Source organism: Pristiophorus japonicus, chromosome 13 (assembly GCF_044704955.1).
Source record: "Pristiophorus japonicus isolate sPriJap1 chromosome 13, sPriJap1.hap1, whole genome shotgun sequence".
Taxonomy (NCBI): Eukaryota; Metazoa; Chordata; class Chondrichthyes; family Pristiophoridae; genus Pristiophorus; species Pristiophorus japonicus.
Genome location: NC_091989.1, coordinates 162,200,283 through 162,214,894, shown reverse-complemented (window position 1 = coordinate 162,214,894; position 14,612 = coordinate 162,200,283). Strand labels below are relative to the sequence as shown.

Sequence of the window (14,612 nt, the reverse complement as noted above, 5' to 3'; positions counted from 1 at the left end):
GGCAGCCCGGCATTTCCTCTTGGGTACTGGGCTGCTGGCCCAGCCGAAACTCCCCCTGGTGGCCCAGTGGGTGCCACTAAACTGGCTGCAGAGCTCGCAGTGGGGGTCCTTCTCTTTAACTGAAGGGGAGGGACAATGCGTTAGCGCAACGCTGGTGACTTGGAGCGGAGGCCGACCAGACGGCAGCCCCCCCGGAACACTGCGCCAACACAAAAAAAATAAAGAGCTGAATATCGGTCTACTCTCTGCCCCATGGATTGGGGTGGAAAAAGAAAATGTAAAAACTGCAAGTGTGCCCCGTTTGGGGCAGAGGGCAATTTCAGCCCCAAAGAATTAACAATTTCCATTTTTTAGCAGACTAAGGCGCAGGAAGAAGAGCAGAGAGAAATAAATGAAAATGGTTGAAATTCCATAAATAAGAGTTATTCTCCTGCTGCCAAAAGCTCCACTCTATTTTCTGGCTACAGGAAAGTATTCAGGACTGCAGTACAATTTTGGGGGGCAAGTGATGAGATGAGTTGGACTATTTATGTCCCAATTATGCCATTTGCAAATTAAAATAGTTGTTATAGCTTGCTGTGTGTAAAGATTTACTGACGCAGTTATGAAACTAATTCACTTCAATGGTTACTATTGTGCTTTTAAAAAAAAAAAAATCACAGTCTTCCCAAATCACACGGCTGGTTTATCCAGTAAGTAACTGAGCCATACAGACCAGGTAGATCTCTAATTCAATCCTGGGCTCTATCATCAAAGTATTGCCCTTCTAACACCTGATCCAACAGTTTGGGGAAGGGGCAGTTGTTAAGAATGATTCTGACAATCCATTTGTAGATATTCCTCTCATAATGATGGATTTATCCCAACTGCCTGTGCTGAGTTAGCTTTCCTTAGCAAGATACAGGTCACCTCAGAAAATAATGAAAGTAAAACTCGTCTGTGAATACATGGCCACACCATCGACATTTGAGGAAATAAATATGAGGTACCCAGTCTAATATGAAAGTACAAACTTTAGTTGGCACAAGCGGTCAGAAGAACAATTTCTCTCCACCTCACTGCTTCAAAAGTTGTTTCAAGAGACTGTTAGCCAGGGTGTTATCTTTTTTCTATCAAATATTTGTCAAAACAAGTTATTAGACTCAGGCACACTCTCTAATTTCCACCATATTGTATGAGCAGATTGATGTTTAAGCAAAGACTGCAGAGAAAGAAAGAACTACAACTGCGGCTAACCTCTGTGCTTGCCTTTATGCTTGGTTAGAGAGAGGATGGACACAGTCCTTAAACAGATGAGATGTTTTCGGAACTTGTTTTTGAGTTGCTATGTTTTTGAATTTAAATATATTTGGCATTGTTGTTTCTTAACACTGCACAGAAATTGAGAATATTTCCTTAGTGTCTGCAATTTTTTTTGGTAGAGCAGTTGAGATAAATCTACCAATGTTAGAAGATTGTTATAATTGCACTACTAACTGACCGCCCGTCAAACCCCCACCCCAATTCCCAAAACTGTTGGATTGGTTATTGGGGCAGGGCTATTGCCACAGTTACAGCCAAGTTCTTACTTGGTGCTGCACACAATTACATCTGCTCTTTCGCACAAATACTATTCACACTGCATTACTGAGCCAAACCCTACCGAATGAATGACTATAAATGGCGGGATAACCAGCTAAGTTAATTCATTCAAGTGGAATGTAGAAGAGAATTTTGTGTGACTGGAAGGAGTCAAAAGCTCCTATAGGACTTGGATGAAGTGCTCCACCTACCCTTTAATTTAGAAAGATGAGCTGCAAATACAAAAGAGTTTACATTATCTAAGTTACTTACAAACATCGCACATCACACAGTGGGAAAATTAAGACAAAGTTGTTCCGGAGTAGAGATAGTCTAGGATGAATGGGATTTAGTATGGGATAGAATGTAGCCAGTTGAATTTTGGATAAGTTGTACCTTGTGATAGGTGGAGCTTGGAAGGCCAGCAGGCAATGCGAGACAAGAGAAGTATGTCTTGGGGGAAGAGTTTCAAAAGCAGTGGGAATGAGGTAGAAACTTTAAGGTCTTTTCTTTTATAGAAATCAAAATTTAATATCTCCATTAAATGTGCATTACTGTTTTTTACTTAAACATTCATTTTTGTTAAAATATTAATAATTTCTTCATAACAACATGCCTACCAAGTAAGATTGTGGATGGCATTTCACAGGAGGATGGGGAGAGGATTTGGATGGAAGGAAGGAAGGAAGGAGATGGATCAATTCATCTGTTCTGGATTCCAAAATACACCTGGGGGGAGAAATTCGTGTCCGGGGCCGGTACTACCTCCCGCAAAATTCTGTGGGAGATGGCGGAGGTGCTAACCGGTAGCGTCCTGCTCCTGCCGGTAGCGCCCTGGGCCGCTGCGTTGGCAATAATGATGTCATCACCGTGCGTAGCGACCCGTTTTCGCTCAGGTGCGAAAATCCAGTAGCGCCCCGTGAGACGCAAATGGGCCGGTACCGAATTTCAGCCCCCAAGTGTGTAAAAAATATTAGAATATTGGGGATGGGGAAGAAGGAGAAAGTGCAGGAGGAGCATGCAAATAAATATTATACCGTCAACATTTGTACTCTGCTTTCTTTATGTATTTTTCCTCCAATTCAATGGAAGGAATGGTGAAAATAACTACAGGTTAAGTTACAACAATCCTGCATCCCACTACACTATCAGTGTACTGTATCCAGAGCTGTTTTTGAACAGTCAGCTTTTCTGAAATTGCTGGTCAGTTTTTGCTTGCTTTCTAGGTTCTTTGTTTATTTGGTCACAATTACTTCTTGGGATGGTGAATTAACCATTCTGTACAGGTGGTGCCATCAGCAAAGGGAACATTACTTTTGAATGACATCTGCCAAGTATTGTACAGGATGGGGACGAGAGTGACATTATGTGGCTCTCAAGAAACACAGGTAGAAAAGCTGGTAAAATAACTCTGGCCAAATTTTGCGGTCGGAAGCTTCTTGTGACCAAAATTTTTTTACTGAAACTACCTGGTGGTCCTGGAGGAATGTAGACTTGCGTAGATGTGCAGCGCAGAGGCCCACGTATTCCAGGAGTGTATGCGTATCCTGGGATCACGTGGGCCTGGACCACCAATCACAATGTAGTACTCTCATTCATAGTAATGGGAGCCCCGAGCACTTGTGGGGTCTCTATGGGCGAGTGTGCACACCGTACCCACCCGTAGAGACCGCGATTTTTGGCCCATTGTCTCCGATTTTCCCTTCCCCCACTGGACAGTGGAAAAAAACATATATAAAAGACTGACTGACTGAGTTATGCTGCACACACAACTAGAATGAAGTGGGTTGTATCTTTCTCGATTAGTGGTCTGGCATTGATGCACTAAGAAATGGAATTATCTGAAGTATCATCAAAGGAACCAAGTGCCAGGAGTTATATCTTTAATTTTATTACCTAAAGTTACCTACATTCAATCTCAGAGGGAAGAGCTGGTGAATAAAACTTAGATGCTACAGCCTCTTGGCAGAGAAAACCGAAAATAATTAAAAAAAAATTTGAAGCCCAAGTATAATCTGATCTGAATGCTCTTAAACAATAATAGTGAATCTACTACAAGAGCTTGAATGACATTTATGCAACGCACAGAAATCTAACCAATAGTTCTGTTGTTGCAAATGTGAGAAACTTAACATTATACGATGATGGACTCAAAAGCAGCAACATATACACAGGTTTGTGCAGAAAGATTATAAGACTCCAAATTGCTGTCAAGACTGGATGAAGTATCTAATTTTCCAGGCACATATGAGCTGACACTAGGGCTATTCTGACAGTAGGTCACAATGGCAACATGATGATCTCCAATGAAAGCTAGATTAAGATTGAGTAAAGATTGTACATAAAATTCATCAGGATACCACAGTTTAAAAACCTGCTAAACCTCTTCCATTTTAGACTATATGCTTCGAAATTGGGTGCAGTAGCATAGTGGTTATGTTACTGGACTAGTAATCCAGAGGCCTGGACTAATAATCTGGAGACTCGAGTTCAAATCCCCCAAAACCAGAAGTTAATGAAATAAAATCTTGAATTTAAAAGCTAGTATCATATCAGTAATGATGACCATGAAACTACTGGATTGTAGGAAAAATCCAACTGGTTCACTAATGTCCTTTAGAGATAAAAATCTGCCGTCGTTACCCGGTGTGGCCTACATGTGACTCCAGACCCACAGCAATATGGTTGACTCTGAACTGCTCTCCGAAATGGCCTGGCAAGCCAGTCAGTTGTACCAAACCGCTACAATGTCAGCGCTGCAGGAGTACCTTTACCACACGGACTGCAGCAGTTCAAGAAAGCAGTTCATCATCACCTTCTTGAGGGCAAGTCGAGATGGGCGATAAATGCCAGCCTTGCCAGCAACGCCCACATCCCAAGAACACATCCACCACTGAAGGTACAAATTCTTGAATAGGCTGCTCCTTTCAAAAGTCAAGCTGTCACTTCGCTACTTAAGTGTTTTGTTAAATCTGATGGTCCATCAGATATGGCAGGTGCAATTTTTGAGGAACTGCCAAATATAGACAGACATTCAAATGTAGCGAGAGGTTCAAGATTTCGTCAGCCAGTATTGGTTATTAGAATGAATGGTTTCCTTCATCCTATCCTTTTGCAGAACTCTCCAGAATAATGGGAACAGAGAGAAATCTTACATAGTGTCTCCAAGAAAAATAAGAGAACAATATAGAGGGCAATAAGTAGAAGGGTCATCGACCTGAAACGTTAACTCTGTTTCTCTCTTCACAGATGCTGCCTGACCTACGGAGTGTTTCCAGCACTTTTTGTTTTTATTGTAAAAGATAACTTGGATTTTTACAAATTTCTTTAAAATGATACTTGCTGCCTCAACATACAGTGACATGCTGAGAAGAAATGCTGTTTTAATGAACCAGACCTACCCTGTCTTTAGGTTTTCACAGATTTACTCAAGAATTTATGGAAGCTTGGTTGAGCACGGCTTAAAATTATATAGGATTCCCTTGCTGCAGGAGAACTGTGCCAAGTAATCCAATCGCCACCAACTATGATTATTACAGCAGCCAAAGTATTTAGACATCCAAACACAGATGCTTGATAAGCAAACATTGAAAAACAATGACAACAATAGCTATGCGTGACAGAGGATGAAGGTTTCACGTTTCTATTTTAAGTTGTGGTTAGCTAGTTACTCACGCACACTACCATTGCGTCATGCAAGCAGAGGTTTGTTTGCAGCCTGAAGCAAGACCAATTCAAGTTTTATACAGTGAGAAATCAATTTATACATCTTACTTAATAATTGCTCAAAACATCTATGGCTACACAGTGTAAGAATGCACAAGTTCTGCGCAAGAACAGGGGAACTGTTCCAAGTACTCTAATTAGCTCAAAATTCCCAGTTTCAGCAAGTTTTCCTGCTAGCTTGATCTCCATGCCAAGTGAAGAAGGTACATCACACTATGCTACAGGTAGTCTTGGGGCTAGAGGGTACTTGCACTTATAAACCTGTATCCCAGCATGATTTAATGCCGGGAAGAGAGGAGGTGCAAACACAGCACGCAAAAATTAATTTGAAGTTTAAATTTGATCTCATTAATCTGTACTGCTTTCAACCCCAGGTCTCTGAGGTGGAAAACAACTCGATGGGTGGAATTTTAACCCCCAGAGGTTAAAGAGTTTAAAATTGCTTATGTCTTGCTGCATCTTGTATGTTTCACTTAGCAGCCTCAGCCCTTCAGTGTCCCTCATTACCCTGGCAACCTCAGTTTTTCAGCGCAGACACTAAGCTCCACCCACAGAGCTTAAGGACAATCTGCGCTCCAAAATGAAAGTTTATTCCGGCGAAACTTGCAACTTTTTTTTTGATGCAGTCAGCCACTAAGCAAATCGGATGTACCTTTACAACTGCGCCAAAAATCGGCCATGTGGAAAATTGGCCCCCTAGACGGTCAATAAAGACAGATTGTATATCAGTCAGGGAGATATTGTTCTATTGTTCAGTGCATTCATTTCACAGAATTTGGGATATTTCTCAGTTAGTCACATACACTAATCAGGATAAATGATATTTATTTCTTCAAATCTTTGTTTGAATTTCTTTACATTATTGGAAGCTAGGTACGAATCTCAATGGTTAAGTACTGGTCATAACAATTCTCCATAAAGTTAGCATCCTATTTGCATTTTGACTAATATGCCATACAGTAACATTATAATTGGCTGCTGAGAGCACTACTTTCAAGTAGTCCCACTTCCCAGAGAACTCTCCATTGCTGATGTAAGCTTCCTCCTCTCCGAGTGAAATGGGTTTGGACATCCAGGATAAAGTTGCCCATGGACCTCTGTTTATTCCACACTCTAAGCACTCTACTCAGGGGGCCACAGGATGGCTGCTGCCAGAAATGGGAAGTTCAGCAATGTCATCAGGGATTCATAGGTTGTTGGAAATAGAAAGCAGGTCTACTATCACTCCTGCATTTGGCAGGAGTCTTATATTTGAGATGGAAATATCCATCCTCTTCCTTCAGAATTATAAATCTCATGCTAATAGATGGCTCTGTCTCCCACAGTGATACACGATGAAAATATATTATTGTGAGCATGCACAAAGGATGCTATAATTTAAAAAAGCACAGATGAGCAAGCTCAGAGGAGGCAGTGATAGTGCAATGCCTTCCATTCCATTCCTTTGCTGGACAAAGCAGCCCGTTTGATTGGCACCGCATCCACCACCTTCAACATTCACTCCCTCCACCACCAGCGCACCGTGGCTGCGGTGTGTACCATCTACAAGATGCACTGCAGCAACTCGCCAAGGCTTCTTCTGCAGCACCTCCCAAACACGCGACCTCCATCACAGAGAAGGACAAGGGCAGCAGGTGCATGGGAGCACCATCACCTGCAAGATCCCCTCCAAGTTACACACCATCCTGACTTGGAGGTATATTGCCGTTCCTTCATTGTTGCTGGGTCAAAATCCTGGATCTCCCTCCCTAACAGTACTGTGGGAGTTCCTTCACAAGGACTGCAGTGGTTCAAGAAGGCAGCTCACTACCAACTTCTCAAGGGAAATTAGGGATGGGCAATAAATGCTAGCCTTGCCAGCGATGCCCACATCCCAGGAACTAATTAAAAAAAAAAATCCCTTGATCCCCTTAACTAACAAAAATCCAGTGATCCCCGTCTTTAAAGCTGCAAATGTTCCCCGGCCTTCTGGGACAGAGAATTCCAAATTTCTAACACCCTTCGTGTGAAAAAATGCTTCCAGATTTTCCTCCTAAATGGCCTAGCTCTAATTTTAAGACAATGGCTGAAATTTTATTGAGGTTGAGAGGGCAGAATCAGAGGCGGGTCAGCTGTCAAAATTGAAATGACTGACAGCGGGTCAGAAGCCCGCTGTCCATCTGCCTCCATGTCGTCTCCCAGGGGTCGAGTCTGTCAGCATTGAACAGACTCGACAACAAGCGACGGGGGAGGCAATTTAGATTATTAAGAAGTGTTAAAAGCAATTAAACACCATTTTCCGCTGTACTTACTATTTTTCCAGCTTTTTGACAGGTTTACGGTGGTCGGAGATCACGTCAGGTCAGTAAGTCGGGTGCTCCATCAACATCCATTCTACTGAATAGCTGACAGCTCGAAATGTGGTATAAAAGCTACCATTTCACAGTTTCTAATCTCAGAAGCTAGAGCCTTCAGGATTTGGAAGACACATTTGAGCTTTATGCAGGTTGGAAGCGTTTGGAGTAAACTCTCCATCCACTGTCATTTATTTGTGCAACCTCTCTCACCATTGACAGATCGCTTCTGTCATCTCAACCTCACCTCAACATCGGTCCCCTTGATAAAATCTCACTTTGGTCCTCAGAATCCTGCCACGATCAGCCCCAAACACCAGCATCACCAGCCAAACCAGCATCATGCACACCAACAGCACAGGCACACCAACAGCACCAGGCACACCAATCTTCTCCGCAATCAACTGATGCTGCACAGGGCATCAGTACCTGACCACATTGTTGCCCGGGAGGCCAGGGATGACCTCACCATGGCCAGATTTACTTCACTTGACGCTGTACACCGTGGCTGCCACATGATGCGCGAGGTTGGCACCACCCCACACCAACACCATAAAGCATCCCTACAAGGCCCAAGCCATTCCTTTCACACTCATCACCATTGTGGGGGTACTGTTATGTCTCATCATTCACGGCAACTCACTAAGCCACTTCCAAAGGATCACACAAATCTGTACAAAAACACAAAGTGTTGAAAATAAAGGGGTCAATGTTTGACAACATATTAACAGAAACTTTACATCAACATTGGATAAAACACCCAAGTGCCTACTGTTGTTAGTTGGTATGATTGGACTACAGTGAGACTAAGTGTGAGGGGTGGCTAGTGAGATCGGGAAGTGATAATGTAGATAAAGAAAGAGGGATGGGTGGAGATGTAAAATAAGTTGGTGTAAGTATGTGCAGGGGTAGGATAGGGAAGAGAGAGTGATGGGGGTGTGACAAGTGGCACAGCAAGATGAGGTTGAGTGTGGTTTTGCAGTAACATTTAGTGATCTACTGAGATCATTGAAAGGTTTGCACCACTGCAGCCAGATCCTCCTGCCGACATCCCTGCTTATATCTTCCTATGCAATGTGCAACCAGGCTGCATTGGTCTCCTAGGGAGGTCTCTTCCAGGCATTGGAAGGGAAGAGAACCTCCCTGCATGCTGTAACTCCCTCCATGCACCTCTGTGCAGTTCTTGTCAGTGTTGACAGCACCTCACTGCTGTAGAACACAGACAGCAAAACTCTCAAAATCAATGCAGATATGGTCCAGTTAAGGAAATGGGCTGATAACGCATCATCAAATGACATCATCAGACCTGCTTCCTTTTAATTGGCTGGGTACCTCACTGGGTGGACTGAACAAGCCCAATCAAGGTAAAATCACTTGTAGAGATTGGGATGGAGCAGGCAGTGGGGCAGGACCTCGCGACTGACCCCGGCCGACCCAGATTTGCTTTGGTAGGCGAAATCACGTCCAACACCTCCTGTAATAGTGATAATTGGACTATGAATCCAGAGGCCTGGACGAATAATCAAACGAATGCGAGTTCAAATCTCACCATGCCAGTTTGAGAATTTGAATTCAATTTTTAAAACATCTAGAAATAAAAAGTTAGTATCAGTGGAAAAGTGACCATGAAAATACCCAACTGGTTCACCAATGTCCTTTAGGGAAGGGCACCTGATGTCCTTAGCTGGTCCGGCCTATACGTGACTCCAGTCCTGCACCAACCTGATTGACTCTTAACTGCCCTTGGGCTTGCTAGGCCACTTCACTCAGTTGTATCAAACCGCCACAAAGTAAAACAGCAGTTCAAGAACACTGCCCGACACCTTTGCTTGGCAACTAGGGCTGGGCAATAAAGGTGGCCTTGCCAACGACGCCCATAACCCAAGAATGGATTAAAAAAAAAGGAAGCTACATTGACACTTAATGGGACAGATTTTAAGCAGCTTGAAGATGAACAAACCACGTGTCTGTGTTTTTAAAAAAAACTGAATTGCAGTATTTTTTCTAAGCAACAGTGGTGAACAACACCTTGACTTGGTAGGTAGGTATGTTTTGTTAGTAGATCTGTTCAGTCCCACTCATTTGGATTTAAAAATGTATCTTTTTTTTAAACATATCTCATTCTGAAAAGAAACATAGATCTTTATATTTAAATAGGCTAACAATTTGTGTCACAAATTGATCACAAATCTCTCTACTGCAATTTTTCTGATAATGTTTGGGATGCCAGTGACTGGTTACTAAAAATCTCACACCTGAAAATAGCTCAATATTGGCAGCACTGGGAAATATTAGTGGTATGAATTGGTTGCTCTTCTAAGGTTTGGGATTAAAGCACATATCTGGTGCAGAAGTGGATGTGGCTGTCTTTCATGCCTCTAACTTGCAGAAGACCTGATGCGAGAATACTAGATATACAGATTATGCGCCAAAAATGGAAAACAGTATTACTTGGTTCATAACTGGACTGGAGCAGGCATATCTTCCTGCAATTCATTAGTGGTTTTCCTGTGTGGCCAGAAGAGTGAAAACACATTAAGAAAATGGTGGACTGATGAAAGAAATTGCAAATTAAAATGCCTCCAATAATGGCTTTTTATTGCATTCCAAGTTACTAGTTTGTTGATGCTGTACGTCCTCAGAGAATGCACCTGTTCATGGTCACATTGTACAGTTAAACTTAAATACTTGCAGAACCTTTTAATATGGTAATAGGTCACTGGAATACAAATTCCTTTCTTCACCTAGCTGGTTTCCCTCAGTTACTAGCTTCTTATATATTGTTTTTGAACTGACATCTTTCACCTTTAAAAGAATACATTTCACCTAGAAATACAGGAAAAGGACAGAGCAGACCTCACTCCCTAATGGAAAAATCAATGTAATGTACAGAACAAGATAATATTGTTCAGATTTCTTAAAAACCAAGGAGAACCATTACAGATCTCACAGGCAGAAGAGAGCTTCTCAAAATGTATCTAAACTGAGTAAGCACTGGCACACTGGCTAATCCTACACAAAATCTCTCACTGCTGGAACAACATATTACAATTCAAAGCTGTGAAAGATTTAACATACTCAAATGCAGTTGCAGTGATACTGCTACTTCGGTGTCAGTGCGATGGGAGTTTTAGGTGAAAGTATCAGTGTCATTTAGGAGTCCAAAGTGCATTAAAGTCAATTTATGCAAGAACTCTCCATGAGTCAGTCTTGCAGAGTTTGGTTCACCACAGGTAGAAAATACCAGTTCAGTGTGCAGCCAGTTTTTAAAAAAAGTGCCAAGGTAGTTGGCTGACTCTCTTTCGAGCACTTTATCAAACTTAATGTTGTGAGAAAGTGGGGGCACTGCCACTTGCTCTCATATTAAGAAAGAACCACTGGGGGACTATGAGAAGCATTATGTGCAGAATGAAAGAGGCAGCCAGGCTTAGCACCATGCTGTAATGCCGGTCTTGCCACTGCATTTCACTCTAAAACTATTGACTAATTGTGTATAACTGGAGCCTTAGAGATAGATTTTTGTCTTTATCGTCTGGGCAGTAATCTGGTGGAGCGAATCCCCTGCTCATTGTAGAAGCCACCCATTGATTTCAATGGAATGATAATCATGTGGATTCCGTGATCGGCAGTGGTGGGGTTTATGATGGGCGGGCCACATTGACCGCATGCCCGACACGAGACTCCCAAAGCAAGCACTCTACTCGGAACTCCTACACGGCAAGCGAACCCCAGGTGGACGGAGGAAACACTTCAAGGACACCCTCAAAGCCTCCTTGATAAATTACAACATCCCCACGGCACCTGGGAATCCCTGGCCCAAGTCCACCCTAAGTGGAGGAAGAGCATCCGGGAGGGCGCTGAGCACATTGCGTCTCGTCGCCGAGAGCATACAGAAACCAAGCGCAGACAGTGGAAGGGGCATGCGGCAAACCAGACTCCCCACCCACCCTTTTCTTCAACCACTGTCTGTCCCACCTGTGACAGAGAATGTAATTCCCGTATTGGACTGTACAGTCATCTGAGAACTCACTGTTAGAGTGGAAGCAAGTCTTCCTCGATTCCGAGGGACTGCCTCTGATGATGATGATGACCTGCTCCACCAGGTTATAGGCCAGGTGGTGAAGATGATGATTTTCTCCATTGGTGTCTCCACTACTAGTTGTAAGTTACTCAAACCAAAATGCTAACAATTTATCTGGCAGTGGATCTTCAGCCTCCCAGGGATGAATTTATCCACCCGCAACTGACACCTGCAATGAACGTGCAAATCCCAGAAATTACAGCGTACATGGAGGCCATTCAGACATCACACCTATGTCAGCTCTTCGACTAGACTTACCTATTCTATTACAATTTCCCTGCTCTTTCTGCTCACCATTTTATATTCTTCCTTTTCAAGTACTTATCCAATTCAATTCTGAACAATGTTGTAAGCATCTACTTCAATAGCCACACGCGATTAAGCATTCCAAGTTCTAATAACCCTCTGTGCAAAAATCATTCACAATTTTAAAATATACTATTAAATCTCCCCTAACATCTTAAATGCAATTAGTTCTAGTTGTCTCTAATTGGCATTGCTATTACACTGCAATAGTACAGAACAATACTGAGGAATCCACAAAAAAAACTACTCTAGCATTAACTTTCCGCCTGGAGAGCAAGACTCCGTGCCAATACTTCTTAGGTCCGTTATGGTTTGCATTGTGTAATCCAATATCTGTCTAAACAATAATGATTTCAGCTGATGTAATAACTAGGGGGGTATTATTAAATTAAAGACACTTCAAGCTAAGGCCCTTATGGTTAAACTGAATACCAAATCTTTGAAAACCAAAAATTTAATGCAGATTACTCTGAACACAAAATTCCTTTATCATATTCTTATTTTATTTACTTTAAAGTTATCTTAGCTGCACACAAATACCTGAATGTTTTCTGAAGGCATGAGCAAGAAATTAAAAAAAATTAAGCAGACTTTATGATCACATTTTTTTTTAAATTATGAACTGCTATTTTTCAATTGTCATTTTTTTTTTAAGCATGGGTACCAGTGACCAAAACTGCACTCCCATTAGTTTAACTTTTAGGTATATTTATGAACTATTAAACCTTATTTATAGGGAAATTCCAGGCTTCTTTGGTTGACCATTTGTTTTTCAAAAAGATTTTCAGCTCACAGACACTGAAACAAATAGTAATAGAGCTCCACAAATGCCAGGACAAGTTTTCTTATTGCAAGTTGCATTATTCTACAAAACACAACTTAACATATCTTTTACTTCTCACTCAGTCTTCCCTCCCCATTCTCTCTCCTCTGTTTCTCTTATTTTAATTTTACTTCTCCCATTATAACCTATTCTAATTTATCCATACCGTTTCCTCTTTAAAAAGTAACTTGCCAAGTTTATTCAGAAGTTTATTCTACCATCTGGGTCATGCAATCTGTTTATAGCTGGTAACCACAACTCAAATTTGATCTCTAGCTGAAGGCCAACTACTAAAAATGCAGCTAATTGAAGTAATGTTAATTTAAAAAAAAATGTTCTCCCAAATGAAGCCATACAGAGACTACCTTACATGGCATGTATATATAAATACATCCCTATCCATCACAAAGTCACACTTGTGCTTCTTCCAGCCACTATGCTAATGCAGGTAATGCAGGATTGTGAGCTCAACTGGTTGGAGGATGGAATACAGTAATACAAATATGTTAGAGACAAAATGAGGTGGGGTTAATAGAAACAAATAAAATATTAGAAAAGATAAAAAGGAAAACTGAAAAATTAAAATAAAAATGCTAGAAATACATCAGCATTTAACTAGAGAAGAGACACATTAATGTTTTGGGCCATAAAGGTCTCTATCCAAAAAGTTAAAACATGCAAGATATTTTCTGAGCTTTAATTTTAAAGCCTCAACATGTTTGCTATTTACAAACATAAGAATTTAACTACAGTAAAACCTGAATTTGGTTCCAGGCCAATTCTACCACCATATAGCATGTCACCATTTTATTAGCAGTTTAATGAATTCAGCCATGGTGCTACAGTTGCCTCTGATCGAAAAGGGGGGAATCAAACGGCCAAGGTTGCCGATCCGGATTGCGATCCAGCAACCCCATGGAAAGGCATCTTGTGCTGATTATCAAGCAGGAACAGTTCCAACTGTTAGGCCTCTTAAGCCGAAGAATCTCTCAACACTCATCGTCATAGCTCCCACAGGGCAAGGTGGCACAGGAGGGCGGCCCGCAGCTGTGGAACTGTACCCCAGAAAGAAATTAAGGCCTTCAGGAAAATAAAATCAGGCAACAAAAAGGCGAGAATGATGAAAAATATTAACAAATGAGTTCTAAATACATCACTTAAAATTTATCAAATCAGAGCTCCACATGATCTGAAAGGAATATTTGCCCTAACCAGTAATTACCTTAAATGGTTCACATTCTGCCTCCAGAAAGAATGTGAGCAATCAAACACATATCTTTTAACCGGTTATTAAAATACCAGCATGGGGCTCAGGAAAGGAATTCAATAGCACCTAAAAGAAAACCTGGTCTTACAGATGTATTGTTACGAAGAGTTTTGGCAGAAATTCTAAATCGGTGAATCTTGCGTGAGTGCTACATGTTGAAAGAGACTATATTGTTCTACCTTCCTTCAAGATACAGCATAACAGCTATGTAAATAATAATGAGCAGACTGGCACAACAGAGATTGCAAAACTTTATGAGCTTTAAAAGGAGTACTCCTAACTAATTTTCAGAGGAAAATGCTGCTGTCATTTTAGCTTCGTATGTTTTATTGCAATAATAAATAATTACAGTTCAGCAATCACCGCATTGCACATCAAAGTGAAGTAAGACGTTTACCTCGGTGCGTGGGAATGGATTTGCTAACAGTTTTTGGCAGTCTATCTATTCTACTTTAACAGCCGAGATAAAACTAATATCAGATTTGAAGGGGATACCAAATGTACTTTCTACATACG

The 14,612-nt window shown here is 41.5% G+C and overlaps 1 protein-coding gene across 1 annotated transcript in view; it reads right to left on the bottom strand.

The window, feature by feature from the left end:
• vps9d1 (VPS9 domain containing 1) overlaps positions 1-14,612 on the bottom strand; it is a 104,369-nt gene that overhangs the window by 16,988 nt on the left and 72,769 nt on the right. The window lies entirely within an intron of this gene.